The sequence below is a fragment of the Physeter macrocephalus genome, chromosome 21, assembly GCF_002837175.3.
Source record: "Physeter macrocephalus isolate SW-GA chromosome 21, ASM283717v5, whole genome shotgun sequence".
NCBI lineage: Eukaryota > Metazoa > Chordata > Mammalia > Artiodactyla > Physeteridae > Physeter > Physeter macrocephalus.
The window spans coordinates 61163897-61176705 of NC_041234.1; the positions used below are offsets into that span (position 1 = coordinate 61163897).

Genomic DNA, 12809 nt, shown 5'->3' on the forward strand with positions numbered 1-12809 from the left:
TGTGCTATACAGTAAATCCTTGTTGTTTATCTGTTTTATATATAGTAGTACGTATCTGTTAACCCCATACTCCTAATTTATCCGCCATCCCCTTTGGTAACCATAAGTTTGTTTTCTATGTCTGTGAGCCTCTTTCTATTTTGTAAATAAGTTCATTTGTATTTTTTAGATTCCACATATAAGCAATAGCATATAATATTTGTCTTTCTTTGTCTGATTTACTTCACTTAGTATGATAATCTCTAGGTCCATCCGTGTTGCTGCAAATGACACTATATCGTTCCTTTTTATGGCTGAGTAATATTCTATTGTATATATGTACCACATCTTTATCCATTCATCTGTTGATGGAAACTTAGGTTGCTTCCATGTCTTGGCTATTGTAAATAACACTGCTATGAATATTGGGTTGCATGTATCTTTTCGAATTATGTTTTTCTATGAATATATGCCCACAAGTGGGATTGCTGGGTCATATGGTAGCTCTATTTTTAGTTTTTTAAGGAACCTCCATACTGTTCTCCATAGTGGCTGCACCACTTTACATTCCCACCAACAGTGTAGGAGGGTTCCCTTTTCTCCACACACTCTACAGCATTTCTTATTTTTAGACATATTACCTTTTAAATTTTAAAAAACACCCAAAATAAAATATGTTTTTAAAAGTTCAGGGCTGTGCTACTGACGCCATGATTTATCAGTATGTTACTCTACAAAAATGTATTTGGATAGTTGTTTGTAATCCAACTTTCTCTGTGATATTTAGATATTTGGGAATGAAATGAAAGTATTTAGTTTCAAATATTTGCCTTATTCCTTCCTTCTGTTTCTTTTAAATATGGATTGCTAGTACATCCTTTACTTCACTGAGTCAATAGAGAAGTCACACTAAACAGATACTGAAGCAATGTAGTAAAGGGCTTGGAGATGGGGGACCTGGGGAGATGTTGTTTAAGGGTAAAAACTTGCAACTAATAGGTAAACAAGTTCTGGAAATCTAATGCACAGCATAGTGATTATAGACAACAAAACTGTATTATAAACTTTAAAGTTGCTAAGAGAATAGATCTTAACTGTTCTCAACAAAAAAATGAAAGGATAATTATGTGACATGATAGAGGTGTTAGCTAACACTCCTGTAGTGATCATGTTGTGATATATAACTTACACAATGTTGTATGTCAGTTATATCTCAATTTAAAATAAAAGAAGAAGCAATATGGTAGAGTGAGAGCACTAGCTTTGAAGTCAGAGGATCCTCAGTTTGAATCCTGACACTGCCAGTTAATAATGTTGTGATGTTAGAAAAATTGTTTAGTCTCTCTGACTTTCATCCTCTTATAAATGTGCTAATAGTACCTTCCTCACAAAACTGTTATAAAGGATAAATGTGTTATGTGAAAGTGTCTAGCATAGGACCAGGTGTTCAATAAATGCCAGCTTTCTTCTCCAATTTGTTCATTAAACAAATATGTACTGAGCATCTATGTGCCAGACATCACTTTATGCACTGGGAATACACTGGTGCACAAAGACAGTGTGGTCCCTGGGGTACACAGACATTAAATTATATCTATCTGCCTAGAGAAAAAAGTGTGATACGTACTGTGAAGAAGAATCAAAGTGTGCTATGAGAGAGCAGCACAGGGTAACCCAATAATTTGTTGGGTTTTCTTTTAACGTGGAAAAGTAGGTATCTTCCTTGGGAAGAAACTGTTTAGGAGTTGGCCAGGCAAAAATGAAGGCAAAAGCAAAAAGAGTCCTGTATTACTTTAATCTGAAGCATGATTTTTCTTCCTTCCATTTGAAGGTAGAAAAACAGGAAAGTTTGTGTGTGTGCGTGTAGGGAGAGAAAAAAGAATGGAGAATTGCCCACTGGCTTATGTAAATGGTAGATAACATTTCTGAACTCTGCACACTTGCGAACTTATCTCAAAGTCAATCTGTAATGAGCCCGTAGGAATTTGCTTAACCAAACATCTACAGTAACAAAACATGCAATGTACAGATTTCAGATGAAAAACCATATGTATATATGTATATATATACATATATATACATATATATATACACATATATGTATATATGTGTATATATATATGTATATATCTTGTAGGAAAAAACCCCAAAACCATGTTTGAATGCTCAAGTGATTTCAAATCTTTTTACTAGCAAACTGTAAGTTTTCTTTGCAATGTATCAATGCCATGAAACTTGCAATACTAAAACTGTCCTTCCACATTCCAGTCAATTCATTCTTGAATTATTCCATTGAAGACCTCACTGAATATGTGATCAATTGCTAAGCAAGCCTTAAATTTGTATGTGTGATTTTTTTCAAAAATTGTGAACTGCCTGCTCAAGGTTCTTAGTGAACTCTGAAGGGAAAGAATTGCTTGACCCATGATGTAGTTTAAGAGATTTAAGTATGCTTCACTCATTGTAATCCTGTGTTGCTCCTGGTCTAAAAAATCTCTTCAGGGCCTAGCACAGGGCTAGGTACCTAATAAGTTGCCCAAGACTTGAGCAAACCTCCAGAGGTTGAAATATCCAATGATGACCTTTATTCCTCTCATTACAAATTTCACCCTGCTGATTATTTTAAGCTGATATATACCATTATAGGAAATTATTCACCATAGTTAAAATGACTCATGAATCAAAGTTCAAAATTATTTTGAAACATTGGAAAACGGACTCAGGGAGTATTTTAATTTATCAACTCAACTTCCTCAAAGTCTGACATTTTATAATTCTTTAGTGAGGTATTTTACCAAAAGTAGAAGATAAAATTAAATTAAAAAGCAAATTAATTTTTGCTACTAACTTGCTGATTCAGATTCCTATTTAGTTTATTGTGATTTATTGTGTCATTTAGAGCCAAAAGACTTGAATCCTAGTCCCAGCTCTACATCTTTACTAGTTATATATATTTGAGAGGTTATTTAATCTCTTTAAGCTCTTCCTCCACCACCACCTGCTTTCTCATCTATAAATTGGGGATAATATTTGCCATACCTCAAAGATGGTTTTGAGGATCAAAGAGGAGAATGCATCTGAAAGTACTTTTTAAACTTTAAAGCACTATACAAATGTAGGTTTTATTATTATTATTCATCGTATCAGGTCTGAAAACAGAAATGTTAGTTCACATTAGCCCCTAATCTAAACTGTGTGATTTGATTGAAGGCATTAACTTCCCTGAACCTCATTCTCACCATTTGTAAAACAAAGCAACTTACAGTTTTAACATTTTGTGATCTAATGATCTTAATTTCCTCCATAACCTGTTGGCAAATAACAGAAAAACTGATACTAAAAAACAACAACAAAAAAAACTGAATTGTTACTGAATTTTTTCAACCCATGCCATAATGTAAGTTATTTTATATCATTGTCTTGTGTTGCCATTTAGTAGTTACATAACTCTTTTACATGAATAAATTATTTTAATTCCTCCTGTTTTCTATAATTATGATGATGAAGCAAATACTGTATGTATATTACCTTATATGGAAAAGAGTAAGTTAATCTCTTTGCATTACACAAAAATAAACTGAAAGAAATAGATATTTTAGGGAGCTCTTGAAGTAAATAAAGTAAGCTTGTACCAGGAGCAAATATTTCTTCTGTGCTCAGAATTAAAACTCGAAAAGCATATGAACTCTAATGAATGAGTATTCTATTTCAGTAATAACAACATAAAAGTTCTTTGAATATATATGTGTGTGTATATGTATACACACACACACACAAACACACAAAGTTTTCTCCCAGTGAAAAACTTCAAGACAGAAGTCTTTAAGACATTAAATCAAAAAAGAGAAATGTTTGGCTCATAAGAAAGGGAAGAAATGAGTGAAGGAGAATGTAGAAATTTGGAGATTAGATTGAATAAAGGGGAAAAGCATTCATTCAGTTAAGCATTTATTCATAAAACTTTATTGATCATCTACTATATGTCAGACAGATATTACATTAGGCTCTGAGGAGACAAAGATGAATAAGATAAATCTCTGCTCTCAAAGTTTTCAGTATTATTGGAGAGATAGATAGATGATAGATAGATAGATAGATAGATAGATAGATAGATAGATAGATAGATAGACAGATAGATTAAAAAAAAGTCGGTGTAAGTGCTGTGCTAGAGATATGCAGAGGCTGCCAAAGGAGCAGACAAAAAGAACATCTGTTTCAAACTGAAGGGTCAAGTAAGGCTTTTTGGAGGAAGTGACATTCTGAGCTAAGTTACAGTTGAGAAATAGGGGTTATTCATATTAAAGGAGAGGGGCTGTATTCTAGGTAGTAAAAGAAGCCTTTATGAAAGTCTGGAGATAACAAAAAGCAAGAAGGATTCCAGAAATCTGCAACTTGTTCAATGCTTAGAGTGTGAGGGAAGGAGGAGTAGCAATACATGAAGTTGAAGAGATCAGGGGGGAGCCAGATCTTGAAAGAACTTCGTATGACTTGCTAAGGAGTTTGGCTTTATCCAGAAGTGACTGAAAGCCATCGAAGGAACTTAAGCAAAACAGTGATAAGTTTTGTGTTTTAGAGATAAATCTAATGAAAAGAGGAAAGAGCCAAAACCAGTTGAGTTTGTTACTTTAATCTAGATTTAAGAAAAAAATGAGGTTCTGAAGTAAAGCTGTGGAGATAGGGGGGAAAGGGACACATTCAAGAATTCTTTAGAAGGTAGAAGTGAGAAGACCTGGTGACTGACTACATGTGAGGATGAGGGAGATGGTAGGTCATAGGAAGATACCTAGGTTTGGGGCTTTAGTGAGTAGATGGATAAGAGTACAGTTTAATGAAACATGGCAAATAGGAAGGGAAAGGAGCAGGCAAGGAAGCAAAATTATGAGTTCAGTCATAATCAAACTTGAGGTATCTTTGAAATTTCCAAGCAAAGATATTCAGTTAGCAGTTTGACATCTGGGCTGAGGATAGATTTAGACCTACTTTCAAAGACATGGTATTTGAGGACACAATCACAGCGAGGTTACTCAATAGAAGGTGAGAAGATTAAAACCCAATGATAGAGTCCTAAGGAGTACCAATGTATATAGACTAAATGGAAGAAGAGAAGCACCTGAAGAAGATTGAAAAAAATTGCCATAAAGGTATGGGGAAAGTCAGAAAGATAGTGATGTCACAGAGGCCAAGGGAGCAGAGTTTCCAGAAGGGAGTGGTTACCAGTGTCAGATGCTGTAAATGTTCACAGGAGATAAAGATTGTAAAGTACCCACTGGATTTAGCAACAATTAGGTTGTATATAAACTTATTGAGTACAGTTTCGATTTCAGTAAAATGAAGGAAGTGGAATCAAACTGCAGTAGGCTGAGGAATGGATAAGAAGTGAAGGAGTAGAAGCAATGAATGAGTGTTACTCTGCCAACTAGGTGTGCTATGAAGAAAGAAATAGTGATAACTGAAGGGGCAATGAGCTTGATGGAGGTCTCTCTCTCTCTCTCTTTCTCTATTGACATATTTTCTAGCTCAGATTCTTTCCCCAGCCATGTCCAGTCTAATAATAAGCCCATTAAACATGTCCTTCATTTCTGTTACAGTGTTTTGCTTGGCAGCATTTCATTTGGCACTGTCTTAGAGCATCCATTTTTCTGCTTACCTTACCCGTCTATTCCTCCATGCTGTCCACTTTTTCCATTAGAAGGTTTAGCATATGAATCACAATAAATTTAAATTTCCAATTTGATAATTCTGAAATCTCTGCCATATCTGAGTCTGGTTCTGATACTTGGTTTGGTTTTCTTTTAGACTTATTTTCCCTGCTTTTTAGCATGTTTTTTTAGCATGCTAAATTTTTTTTTGAAAACTGGATATAATGTATGACATAGAAGGAGGTAATGTAGGTAGACCTTTAGTGTAAGGTATTATGTTTAGCTGGAGTTAGGCTGTACCTACTGTTTGCTATAGTTGTGGTGTCAGTGGCTAAAATGTCCTCTAGTGTCCTTGTTTTTGCCTCCTATTGTCTTTGGTTTTTCCTAGAGACTCCTTAAATAAAGTCTGTGACTTGCAGCTCTCTCAGTTGTAATCCACTGTTATTATACTGCAACCCTGTTGATGTGGCAGTAAGGTATTGGGGAGGGGAAGCATTCTACAATCTTGTGATTAGATCTCATTTTGTTAGTGGGCCTGAGTCCTTGGGCTGTGACTTTCAGAAGTATTTCTTAGTTTTTTTTCACCTCTTGTATCTGAAAAAGGAAAACTATAGGGGGCTGGAGTTGCCTAAATGCCCTTCCCTTAAGTCAGATAAGGCTCTGGTGAAGTAGTTTCCCTTGAGGGCAGGCCTTTGTTACAGAGAAAAGAACTCTATGGACATTTCAAAGTGGTTATTTTCCTCTGGTCATATTTCAGTATGGTTACTTTTCCCCTCCACCTGCCCAAAGTATGAGAAATTTTCCTCTGATCTTCACCACGACAACCTGGTGGGGCTCCTGGAGTTAAAATTAATGAAAGTGTTCCCAGCCCCTAGACTGGGCGCCAGGAGTTTTTTAACTCTCCAGCTGGTCGATGTTCAGCCTCCAGCAATTCTTCAATTAACATTTAAGTGTTTCTACCAGTTACTGGCTCCAGTGGCTTCTATTCCAGATAAGACAATCTGGACTTTTATTTTCTATGTTCACCTGTCACTCTAGTTTTGGGGGCAATGACTTGGCCTGTGACCTCAATTCTCTGATGGGTCTAAGAAAATCACTGATTTTCAGTTTGTTCAGCCTTTTCCTTGCTGTAAGGAAGGGAGTGATGACTTACAAGCTCTTCACTTATGGGAGCTGAAACCAGAAGGCCATGATAGCTTTCTATTGTCCCCCTGCTTCCACCCTTTACCCTTGAAGTATTTTCTCAGTAGCCAATGTGATGCTTTTAAAAACTTAAGTCATATAATTGTAACTGAGCAGGACCCGATGGAGCCTTCTCAGGACAGTACCCTTCCATGTCCTCCACCTGCCTCTTGTCTGTAGAAAAACTGTAGCCTCCTAAGCTTCCCCGAGTTCCAAAGAGTACATTTAATCAGAGAAGTGAGAAAATGCAGAAAGAAAGGAAAACAGTCAAGCACGACAAAATAATAATAGTTTAGCCATTAAACAAAGTCAAGGACATTTATTTCCTCCTCAAGTGCTATAGATCAGTGGTCCCCAACCTTTTAGGCGTCAGGGACCAGTTCCGTGGAATACAGTTTTTCCACGGATGGGGATGGGGGATATGGTTCAGGCGGTAATGCGACCGAGGGGGAGAGATGGGGAGCAGCAGATGAAACTTTGCTCGCTCACCCACTGCTCACCTCCTGCTGTGAGGCCTGGTTCCTAACAGGCCATGGCCCGGGGGTTGGGGACCCCTACTATAGATAATATTCTGAGCCATGTCTTTTGAGCTGTTTTGCAGATACTGAAAACCCCACCAGGTAGAAGAAGTTAACTGCCCCAGTATGCTGCCCCAGACCGGTTGGAACCAGAAGGTTGATGATGTTGACTCCTGATTACCTCACCACCAACCTATCAGAAGACTGTCCATGAGCCCATCACACACCCCACAACCCCACTCCCTCACCCTGTCTTTATAAACCTTTCCCTGAAAGCCTTCAGAAAGATCTGGTCTTTTAAGCACTAGCTGCCCTAGACTCCTTGCTTGGCACCCTGCAGTAAATACTGCACTTTCCTTCACCACAACCCGATGTCAGTAGATTGGCTTTACTGCACGCAAGCAAGTGAACCCAAGTTTGGTTCGGTAACATGATGTCATCCTGTTCCCTTTGCCCAGAATGCCCTTCAGGTAAAAAACCACATGACTCCTCCACTAATTCCTTTAAGTCTCTGATTAAATATCATCCTTGCTTTCATGAATCTTACCTTTTAATTGAGGGAGACAGAAATAATCAACTAACAAAATGTATAGAATGTCAGGTGGTTATAACTGTTATGAAAAACAAAACAAGGAAGGAAATTTGGAAGAGCTGGTGTTGTGGAGGTGATGCAAAATTAAATTAGGGTGGCCAGGGAAGGCCTCACTTAAAAGTTGACATTTAGCAGAAACTTGAAAGAATGAAAGAGTGAAACTATTGGATATTTGGAGTTGGAGCATTCCAGGCTGAGGGAACAAGTACATAGTCCCAGAGAAGGAGAGTGCCTAACGTTTTGGAATAACAGTAAGGAGGCCAATGTAGTGGTTTGAAGCTCAGTAAACAAGGAAGCAATTAGAAGGATATATGGTTAGAGTATGTACAATCTTAGTCTATTGTAAGACTTTGAGAGGTTGGTTTAAGGGGAAAGATCAGAAGGGGCTTTTGGAAATAAGTTTGAGACACCTATTACACAACAAAGTGGAAATGTCAGGTAGGTTGTTGGATATTTGAGTCTGGAGTTTTGAGTGGTTTTGAGTAGAGATGGAAATGCAGGAGTCATTTGCATGGAGTGAGATGATATCTCCTATGAAGTGAGATAGAAAAGAGAAGAAGTTTAGCTATAGACCTGGGTTAAGAAATTAACAAGCCAACAGAGACAACTCCGAAGGAATCCAGAAAACTAAGAAGAAAAGCAAAAGATTGGGATGTCCTGGAACCCAAGTAAAGAAAGTTTTTCAAGAAATAAAGAGTAAGCAACTGTGTCAAATAGGTATGGTGGGCTGATCAAAATGGGACACTTATGAGAGTGACAGATAACAGTATTAATAATCATGTGGGTAGAACCGGCTAAAACCATGACTGTCCTGGGCAAACTGGAACACATGGTCACCAAAATAAGTCATGTAAGTTGAGAATTGAGAATTGGCCATTGTATTTAGCAACATGGTAATCATTGGTGAGCATGCTAGGAGCAGTTTTAGTGGAATAGTGAGAAGAAAGTTTGACTGAAGTGGGTTCAAGACACAGTGGAAGAAAAATTGGAGATAACAAGTCTAGACATCTCCTTTGAGGAATTTTGCTGTTAATGGGAGTAAAGGAACATACCTGGAGGAAGATGTAAGGTCAAGGGATTTTTGTTTGTTTTTGAGATGCTTGGCATGAGAGCACGTTTATTGATGGGAATGATCCAATGGAGAACCAAAAATTCTAATGCAGAAGAGAGAGGGAAGCATTGCTGAGCAGAGTCCTTAAGTAGGCAAGAGAAGTTGAGAACCAACGTATGAGTTATCATTATCATTAAAAATGTTACTGTCACTCATTATTCCTTTCAGTACAAAAAACTCTTAATGTCTTAGAAAGGATAGAGATGAAGAAGGGGAACATTAACTACACCCATCGTAAATGAGATAAGTTAGCTGAAATATTCTCTTCGCACAACTTGTCTGCCACTGTGCTTCTGAAGTCTCACCATATGGCAGGTCTTTCAGTGGTCCATGGTGAATTTGCTCCATATTAACTGGAAGTTTCAGGAGGGTAGACTTTGGTTTAATAGAAGGACTAATACTTCTGACAGAGCTGGCTGCTTCCAGAGGGTTTGAGTTACCTGTCACCAGAATGTTTAAGCAGAGCACTTTAGGGACAATAGTAATCTATAAATTCTGAACCAAGAGAAGCTGCGATTCATCTCAAAGGCCAGTGTAATTTTGTGAAGGGAATTCTGACAGAGGTTACATAGAGTTAGATTCTACTGCTCTCTGTTGTTCATAACCCTTTGTATCTTATTTCTTACTAAACACTCAAATAAGGACTTGGTTCTCATGATAATAGAAATAAATTTAAAATTCCCATTTTTCAAAGATGGGTATATATATTCTCATAATATTGTACTAATACCATGAAGTACCTATTTTACTGCTATAAATATTCTAAAACAAGGAGATTATTTTTCAAATGAGATATAATTATTGGAAACAAATAAATTATAGTAGGTCAAGTTGGCCAGGTAGATAAAATATTATTTGCATTAACAGGTGGCATGAATCACCCTGGAATTCTCATTCTCATGAAACTTCCATTTTATTGGTTTCCAGGAAGAAGGAGTGGAGAATAAAGTACAAAATGCATACATTCCAAGCAGGAAATAGTACATAAAATATATTTGCCAATAGGTAAGGGAAGTAGTAGAATTTGAGATACACAGAGGGTAGAAGGTTAACAACTTATCAAAATGACCTAAGTGGAAAATATATGTTAGAGAATATTAGCAGAATGTGAAGTGACATCCTGGCAAATGTAGACTTGAGGGAGAGAGAAAGAAAGACAGAGGGAGAGAGAGAGAGAGAATGAATCTTAACGAAAGCCTGGTGTCCCAGCTGGATTACATCTGTGTCTGTTGCCCTGCCTAATACTTCCTTCCCTATCTCCTCCTTATTTTCTCTTCCTGGCAACTCTCCTTACCTCTGTTTCACTCTTTCTGTCTTTTTCCACTTGCTTTTTTTTCTTACTTTTTCTTCATCTCTTATCCTTGCCAATGGTACTCAATGATATCCTCAGATTATTGTTTAGCAGTCCTGGTGGCTAAAAGGTCAGAGATCTCTGATTTGCACAGGGTTGAAAACTGCATTCGTAGCAGTATATTTCATGCATAAGATGTGGGGGATTTTTTGGCAAATAATAAAACATGATGAAACCTAGTACAAAGATGAACAAATAGTTTTTACAAGTAACAAATGCCTGTGACTAAACACAAGTAGTATACAACTCACAAACAAGTCATGTATGTTCTATATATAGGAACTATAGATGTGAGGAACAAACAAGTGTACAACGAAAAGTTATCTAGTAATTTACGCAGGCTGGAGGAGAAAGTTCAAAATCCATGCTCACTTATCTCCTATATTAACCACTCACAGTCTCTGTTCGCTGATCTTCTCTCATAATTGCAGTAGTCTTTAAGTGCTGCTGTAAGGACTGTTTGTATTTCTGTCTTACTCTCACGATGGTGGATTGCATGTTTATATTGACTCGAATTTTGTTCATCTCCTGCTGTTTTCTGACTGTACATTGTGCACAACGTAAGAAATTTTTTAATTGTTTTATTTACATAGGTTGAAGATGTAAAGAATTCATTAGATATTAATCAGAGAAGGAATCAAGGCTGCAGTAGGTAGCCTAAGGGACTAAACAGAACTCTAAGCAAAGGTTCTGTTGTTAAAAATTCACAAACCTGAAAGTATCTGGTTCTTTTAAAAGATATTTATTCTTAAAAGGGATAAATAATTGTTTTATCTTGAAGCTGACGTTTGTCTCTGATATCTAAGATAAATATGAAAAATTCTATGGACTACCAACTAAAATATTTACTTGCATCAATATTAGTGATTGTTTTAGGCTATTTATATTTAACACTTTGTTTCTTATAATATATAAGGTTATACTTTATTTTACAGAAAAATTTCTCTCTGTTAACATGTCCAATACAAACAGGTACTTACTTGACATAATATAAACCATGTGAATCCCTATAAAAGGAAGGAGATATCCAAAGAAATAAATTATATAATCATATTGGTCTGTAAAACGGCCTAACATCTTTGCCGAGACCAGAAGTACAACTCTTTTTCAAAATATTGCCTGTTGAAATTTCTCCAGGCAGTACCATTTGACCCACTAATTCTGGTGAGGGAGTTTTGCAATGTTAGTTGGTACTTAGATGGTCAGTGGTGCATTTTGGTCAACTGAAATGTCACCCTTTCATTTATTTAAAAAAAATATGTTTATGTAGCAAAATCAATGTGTCATATTTTACATTAGGAAAAAATATGCTCTCCAAAGGGCAAACAGTTTTCTTTTGGATTCTATAGGCCCAATCTTATTGGAGCTTTTTTCCCTTCTTTCCTGTCACCTCTAACCTTGGGACTCGGGCAATCTGAAATCTCATGCTTATAGAATCACTTCTTTGTGTTTAGGCTGGTGGAGGGTCAAAATAGTTTTCCCTTTCTTGAAATTACAGTTTCTGTGCATGTTTATAGGTCCTGTGACTCCAGATAAATTTTCCTACTCACTGATTTTCAGACTCTACAAAACCTTTTCTCAGTCCAGATTTCTGGAAGGGGTACTGCAGCCATATCATTGACAGAATGACTCTCCAGGGTAACCTTAGAAATATCAGAAAATCATCAAGGATTGGGGCTGAGGTGTCTGCCACCCCCAGTGGCCTACTAGTAGGGTAACTAATCTACCTGTCTCAACCAGAACACTGAAAGTGAAGAGAGCAGTATTAATATTTATTCCAGGACAAAAGGCATAAACTGAAACTGTCCTTGCAAACCAGGATGTATGTTGATCCTATCTTTGGATATATTGTTTTGTCTTCCCTTAGCCAGAGATGATTCTCAAATTTAGTACAAAAGAACTTTATTTCAAATGTTAGATAGCTTTTGAGCTATAATGCGTGTAGTGACTGTTTTTAAAGCCATGTTGTAAAAATCCATCAGGTACAAAATAACAGAATGAAATCACTTGTGTTGTTCATCTTGATTTTTGGATACTGGTACTTGAAAATATGATATTTGAACATTTTCAAAGTACAACAAAGTTATTTTCGTTTTTATGTTTTAAGATTCTTTAACATATAGTTTTTCTAACATGTAGAACTTTTCACATGTGTATTAGCTAAGTTTGAAACATTTGTTCTATATTGTTGAGGGATTTTTGAATGTTGTTATTTACAGCCAATTGTACATCTGTGACTGACTTTGATGATTGTCCAGGGAATATAACACATTTCTGTCCAGAGAATAGTGTTTGTGCATGCAAAGATGGAGAGCCTTTTTGCAAGTAAGTGGTTATATATACTGTAAAAGCAAAGTACGATATACTGTAAGTAATAATGCACTTTGTTTTTGTTTGTTATATTCAACAATGCAACACTTCTTTTAAAATAATATTT

The 12809-nt window shown here is 36.5% G+C and overlaps 1 protein-coding gene across 1 annotated transcript in view; it reads left to right on the forward strand.

The window, feature by feature from the left end:
- APOOL (apolipoprotein O like) overlaps nt 1-12602 on the forward strand; it is a 171094-nt gene extending 158492 nt beyond the window's left edge. The window contains exon 10 of the mRNA XM_055081501.1: nt 12592-12602. The gene's annotated coding sequence lies outside the window, so the exon portion shown is untranslated. The remainder of the gene's footprint in view (nt 1-12591) is intronic.
- The last annotated feature ends 207 nt before the right edge of the window (nt 12603-12809 follow it).